General features: G+C 48.4%; 1 long non-coding RNA gene across 1 annotated transcript; it reads right to left on the reverse strand.

Annotated features, from left to right (window-relative positions):
* Nucleotides 1-420: 420 nt before the first annotated feature.
* On the reverse strand, nucleotides 421-3,130 carry LOC129651175 (uncharacterized). The gene is made up of 3 exons (XR_008714060.1): nucleotides 2,774-3,130; nucleotides 1,328-1,514; nucleotides 421-955 (listed from the first exon to the last, which is right to left on the reverse strand). It is a non-coding gene; the product is annotated as an uncharacterized LOC129651175 (long non-coding RNA).
* Between the last annotated feature and the right edge of the window lie 4,012 nt (nucleotides 3,131-7,142).

Consider the following 7,142-nt stretch of genomic DNA (forward strand, 5'->3'; position numbering starts at 1 on the left):
TCTGGCTGTGCCAGGTCTTAGCTGAGGCACACAGGATCTTCCATCTTTGTTGCGGGCTTTGAGCTCTTTAGCTGATTGTATTGTTGTTTAGTCGCTAAGTCGTGAATGACTCTTTTGTGATCCCATGGACTGTAGTCTGCCAGTCTCGTCTGTCCATGGAATTCTCTAGGCAAGAATACTGGAGTGGGTTGCCATTTCCTTCTCCAAGGGATCTTCCCACCCAGGGATCAAACCCACATCTCCTGCATTGGCAGTTGGGTTCTTTACTACAGAGCCACCACAGAAACCCTTCGTTGATTATACAGGATCTTTTTTTTTTTTAATTGTGGCATATGGGGTATAGTTCCATAACCAGAGATCAAACACAGGCCCTCTGCATTGGGAGCATGGAGTCTTAGCCACTGGACTACCAGGTCCCTACGTATTGAAATAGTCTAGAAGTGATAATAAAGAAGGAAAAAGAAACAGGTCAAGTTCATTTTAATAGTATATTTTATTGAAACCAAGACACCCAAAACTTTATCATTTTAACATGAATCAAAGTAAAAAAGCATTGCTGTACTTGGCATTATTTTGTACTAAGTTTCTGGAAGCCAGTCAATATCTTACAGCACAAGCTGCTTTGTACTGACCACACTTCAAAGGCCCAATAGCCATGTGGAGCTGGTGTATTCGACAGGGCAGCCCTGGACCAAGTGGCTTGGGCTACGGTGACTGCACTTTCCTTTCAAGGGGAGAAAAAAAAAAAAACAACAGATAGGATGAACCAAGGTGTGGAAGGTTTGGGGGCATTGGAGAGGGGCTTAGAGACTCCTTCTTGGAAACTTTTCCATCTGGGTGGGCCTACTCCACTTCCTGGCAGGTTGAGTGCAATTGCGATGGAGGGGGCTGGTTCCCAGGACTTTACTTCCGGAATCCTTGTCTGCAGGGCCTTGACCTGTGTGTTGCCTGGGAGCTAGTGTGAGATAGGGAGCTGGAGTCAGGACATGCAGGTTCCAACCCCAGCTGGGCTTTGACCTCTGTGTGACGTGGGCAGGTCACACCTGTCTTGGGGCCTTGGTTTCTCTCTAGGAAGATAAGCAGCCTGAATGGTCATCAGTTCATTGGTTATCAAAGGCATGGGAAAATTCCTCCATATTCCTGCTTCCTACTCCACCCCTGAAACCCTGAGGACTCACTGAATGATGGATATGAAAGGGGATGACACAGAGGCTCCTGTATGCTCAGGGTAAGCCCTGTGGGGCTGTAGAATAGAGTGCTTCCAGGTTGGTCCTCTTGGCCAGGTCCCACAAAATGACCACCTGCCAGAAACAACCCCCACCTCTACCTGGCCTGCCGTGTCTTGAGTCAACTCATAGATGCACCTTGAGCCCTCCAGGAAGCCAGATTCTCAAAGCACCACTGCCCAAGGGGCTTCTGGGACAGGTAGGCCGCTCACTCTTGACTTGTAGAATTCCTGAGGACATCCTCTTTAGCCCGCTGTCTCTCTAGCCTAGATCAGTTGAGCACCTTAACTGAAAGACACAAGCAGGTCTTTGTCCTCAAGAAGTTTATGATCTAATGTTGAGACATGAAAAGCCAACACTCCCAGGAGGTGAATACGAAGGCACGGAGAATGATAAAGACAAGAGGGTGGAGAGGGTGAGACAGGATGGGTGGTCAGGAAGCCTGCCGGAGGAGTGGTTGGGAGTTGAGCCAACTTGGAAGAGGGGACAAATCTCTTCAAGGAGCCAGCCCAGGCTCACAGGTACGAGAACACACAGAATGTTTAGACCCCCAAGTAGGATCCGTGACTTGAGCCCAAGGTGGGGCAGGGGAGCAGAGGCTCCAGGTTTGGGAGTGGGAGCTAAGCCAGTTCTGGAAAGGTGAGCACCGGATCCAGGAAGAAGTAGCAGGGAGTCACTGATGGTTCCTGAGTAGGAGACATGCATAAGGTTATATTTTAAGCAGGTGAATCTGAAGGCGATATTCCTGGAGAGGCAGGTGGGCAAGGGGGTGAAAACTGGAGGCAAGAAATTCACTCAGGAAGTTCCACAACAATCACTGTGAAATTAACACTCAAACCATGTGCACAGCCCATCTCATTTCATCCTCCTTCAACCTGGTGAAATACCGAGGGTGGATATTAGCGTCCCCAGCTAAGAGATAAAGAAACTGAGGCTCAGAGGAATTGATTGATTTGGCCAAAAGGTCATCTGAGTTGGAAAATCAAACTTGGGCTTTCTGTATCAAACTCTTAACTTTTTCTATCCCATGCTCAGGGGTCCAGGAAAATGGGGGTCTGAAAAGAAGAGGCAGAGACCAAGGAAGGCTTCCTGTGGCGGGCGGGGGCAGAGTACATTCAGAGGAAAGGTGAACTCACTTCATCTAAGCATCCCTTGGAAGTCTTCACACTTAAACACTAAGGCAGTACATCGGGTCCAACTAACACTGAAGTGCCCGCACTGACAGTCAGCGATGCAGGGCCTGAGTTCAGGTCTCAGCTGGTCACTTACCTACTGTTTACTTTGGACACTTAACCTCTCTGAACCTCAGTTTTCTCCTCTATGAATTAAGATACCTGCACACAAAGGGGGTTGTAAGGAATGAATGAAATCCTTACAGCCCAGAGAGACCAAGCCCTCAGTCAATCTCTCAAGTCTAAATTAAGCCAACCCATTGCTCCATGTGCTGATCCCCAAGTCTCCTTCTCCCCCACGGTGACGAAGAGACCACCACTCTCCCCTGAAACTGCTGCCAGCCTCTAGCTACGTCTGCCTTCCTCTGACCTCACCTTCCAAAGATGCCCCCACATGCACCCTGCTCCAGGTGGCCCCCGAGAGCACGGGGCTCAGAAGACGTTTCTCCAGTCTCGGAAGGGGCTTCCTAGAAGCCATGTTGAGCTCCACGGATGCCACCGTGGAAATCACTTAGTAAGAGGAAAGGCAGACCTTTGCCCCGGCTCCACTCACAGGTGATGGGGTTAATCGGGAATTCTCTTTCACTCCCTCAGGGCTGCTGGTGGGGGTCCAGCTCCCCGATGACCTGGGGGCACATTAGTCAGTGATAAGTGGGGCTTTGCAGCCCCTTTTATCCTGTTTACAATACAGTGGCTCTCCTAGGACCAAACCCCACTCCCCTCAACCTTGCTCCTGGCTGTTATGGCTACATGAGACAATTTGCTGATGGACTCTCTGTGGAGGGCGGCTTCCTGGAGAACTCTCCCCACCTCCTATAGGACCCGGGGCAACATCTCCTCCACCTGGTGGGTCCTAGAAGGGGCCACAGATGCTTGTTTTTCTCAACTCACTGCAGCTTCTGAATTCAGAAATGTCATCCTGTCTGCTCAGCTTTAATCGAAGGGGCTGGGGAGAAAACCCAGAGGCGATGAGATTATGTTTCTCCGGCTTTGAGGGGGTGGTGACTAGGGTTTTGTTGCTGTCCAAAGCAGAATCCTTCAGAGGTGTTTTACTTATCTGTGCAAGGCCCTCTTTGAGTCAAAAAGGCAGGATGACAGAGCAGCTCCTTGGAGGGCAGTGTGAGACCACAGCATGGACCTAGTTCCCCTCTACCACAGTCAGTTTAGGCAAGCAAGTTAACCTCTGAAGCTCAGGATGCTTGTCTAGAAAAGCAGGATGGTGATGCCTGTCCTGCCTCCAACCAGGTGGTGACAAGCGCAGAATGAGAAACTTGTGAAAGTGCCGCAAGAGGAGGTATTTTGTTTAGTACTCTGCACCAATTTCAAGTGATGAGTCTTTCAGCAGGAATGGCTCTTCTGAGGCAGACTGTTTATAATTGCCTAAAAGTCAACTTTCAGACAATTCTGAGCTTCTGAAATGGCAGGCAGATGGAATAATTAGGAGAAGTGAAGTCTCTAGTCATGTCCGACTCTTTGCAACCCCATGGACTGCAGCCTACCAGGCTCCTCCATCCATGGGATTTTCCAGCAAGAGTACTGGAGTGGGTTGCCATGTCCTTCTCCAGGGGATCTTCCCGACCCAGGGATCAAACCCAGGTCTTCTGCATTGCAGGCAGACACTTTACCATCTGAGCCACCAGGGAAGCCCATAATTAGAAGAGTGAGTTGATTAAATGGAGTTTATTTCAAGGCATTAACATTAACAAGCACCTACCTTACAGCAGTCAGGGCTTCTCATGTCGCTCAGTGGTAAAGAATCCGCTTGCTCATGTAGCAGGTGTGGGTTCGATCCCTGGGTAGGGAAGATCCCCTGGAGAAGGATATGGCAACCCACTCCAGAATTCTTGCCTAAGAAAGCCCATGGACAGAGGAGCCTGGCGGGCTACAATCCATGTGGTCACAAACAGTTGGACACGACTGAGCACGCATGCACCTTATACCAGTTATTGAACTGGAGTCTAGGAAGATACAAGGATGAAAGACACAACTCCTGCCCTTGGGCTGGTGGGCAGAGAATTGAGGTATGTGTGAAAAGTGCTGAGAAAGAGCACCAGGTGCCGCAGGAGTACAGGGGAAGAGTCCTGATCCAGCACAGGTGTCAGGGGCACTCCCCAAGAGAGGTGAAACCAGAATGAAACTTGAATGATTTCATCAGGCTTGAGGCAGAAGGAAGGGTGTTTGAAGTACAGGGAACAGTGCATGCAAAGGCCAGAGGACACAAAGGCACTTGAGGCAGAAGGAAGGGTGTTTGAAGCACAGGGAACAGTGCATGCAAAGGCCAGAGGACACAAAGGCACTTCAGAGGAGAACTACAATTACTGTAGTTAGGATCGGGAAAGTGGCCATAGATGCAACCAGTAAGGAGGGCTCTGTCTGCCAAGATAAGAATTTATTACTGTGTTCCTGAGGCACCAGGGAGCTATCAAAAGGCTCAACATTGAAGAGAATGATTGGAAAGGGGAGGGAAATGAAGGCCTCTCAACAGGCTCTTAGGTTTGGTAGGTGAGACATTCAAAGCTGGTGCTAATTGTGCGAGGTGCTGAATGAACATTGGTACAGGCGAGATAGACAGCAGGGGGAAGAGGGCTTAGGAGACAACAAGATCAGAAGGTACACTAGGAGTGGGGTAGAGACCAGAGTAGGGGGAGTATAGGGAGCAGGGATGGTTTGATAAAAAGGGTAACAGAACTGTTCTAGTCCATCTAACTGACCAGAGAGACACAACAGATTCATGGTTTCCGAGAAAATAATTACGTTCTGTCAAATTGGACAGATCAAAAATACTCTTCATGGACTCCCCTGGTGGTCCAGGGGTTAAGAATCCACCTGCCAATGCACAGGACACAGATTCAATTCCTGGTCCGGAAAGATCCCACATGCCACAGAGCAACTAAGCCTGCGCACCACAACTACTGACCCGGCGTGCTGCAGCCACCAAAGCCTGTGTGCCGAGAGCCTGTGCTCCGAAATGAGAGAAGCCACCACACTGAGACGCCCACACACCACAGCTAGGAAAAAGCACATGCGCAGCACTGCTGCTGCTGAGTCGCTTCAGTCGTGTCCGACTCTGTGCGACCCCATAGACGGCAGCCCACCAGGCTCCCCCATCCCTGGAATTCTCCAGGCAAGAAACTGGAGTGGGTTGCCATTTCCTTCTCCAATGCATGAAAGTAAAACGTGAAAGTGAAGTCACTCAGTCGTGTCTGACTCTTAGCGACCCCATGGACTGCAGCCTACCAGACTCCTCCGTCCATGGATTTTCCAGGCAAGAGTACTGGAGTAGGGTGCCACACAGTCTAAATAAATAAATAGATATGCAAACTTAAAAAAAATACTCTCTAGAGTATTGAAGTTTATCACACCATGAAGGGAACAAACAGGCTGACTGTAGACTAGTTTACCAAATTCTGTAACTGTAGAACTGTAGGACACCTCTTAAAGTTCAGATAAAAGGAGAGAGCATGAAGTCATCATACTGATTTTTCTGAAATATTATCTTATTCCATTACCCAAGGCTCCCCTGGTGGCTCAGATGGTAAAGAATCTGACTGCAATGCAGGAGACCTGGGTTTGACCCCTGGCTCAGGAAGATCCCTGGAGAAGGGAATGGCAACCCACTCTAGTATTCTTGTCTGGAGAATTCCATGGACAGAGGAGCCTGATGGGCTACAGTCCATGCAGTTGCAAAGAGTCGGACATGACTGAGAACTAACACTTTCATTTTCACCCAAGGCTCAAAGCCCTCCAGACGTTCCACAAGATGGAGGCAAAACATCTTTCCTGTCTGAAGCATCTTCCTCTGCTCTAGCCAAGAGGAAACACACAGACTTCCTGGGACTACCTACAGCTTTTGAACTTTACCTCTCTGCTTGCCAAGAACTCTCTATGCCTGCTTCTCCAAACGTCTTAATCCTTCTTGTACTTCAAGGTTCCACTGAAATCTCATCTCTTCTGGAAAGTCTTCCTTCATCATCAAATTGAAAGGAATCTCTTCCTTCTCTACATTATGACATACCTGATTGTCTTTACTACTCATTACACATTCAAACATTGTCTTGCATTGTTACCTTTTCATAATACCTTACTCCTTGGAAGAAAAATTATGACCAACCTAGGTAGCATATGGAAAAGCAGAGACATTACTTTGCCAACAAGGTCCGTTCAGTCAAGGCTAAGGTTTTTCCAGTGGTCGTGTATGGATGTGAGAGTTGAACGGTGAAGAAAGCTGAGCGCCGAAGAATTGATGCTTTTGAACTGTGGTGTTAGAGAAGGCTCTTGAGAGTCCCTTGGACTGCAAGGAGATCCAACCAGTCCATTCTAAAGGAGATCAGCCCTGGGTGTTCTTTGGAAGGAATGATGTTAAAGCTGAAACTCCAGTACTTTGGCCACCTCATGCGAAGAGTTGACTCACTGGAAAAGACTCTGATACTGGGAGGGATTGGGGGCAGGAGAAGGGGATGACAGAGGATGAGATGGCTGGATGGCATCACTGACTCGATAGACTAGGATAATGTTGTGTAGTAGAATAAAGAGGGTTTCATTTTTTTTTTTTGCTACTGTAAAGGAAAAAATTGATTAAAAGGTGGAGTCTAATTCTTCTAATCTGAGCTGGCGTTAGTGACTTGCTTGACCAATAGAATGTAGTAAAAGAGAAATTCTAGGATTTCCAAGGTCAAGTCACAGGAAGCCTTGTAGCTTCTACTCAACCCTTTAAAGGAGCACTCACTTTGGTGATCCTGAGCCA

Source organism: Bubalus kerabau, chromosome 4, assembly GCF_029407905.1.
Source record: "Bubalus kerabau isolate K-KA32 ecotype Philippines breed swamp buffalo chromosome 4, PCC_UOA_SB_1v2, whole genome shotgun sequence".
Lineage (NCBI taxonomy): Eukaryota > Metazoa > Chordata > Mammalia > Artiodactyla > Bovidae > Bubalus > Bubalus kerabau.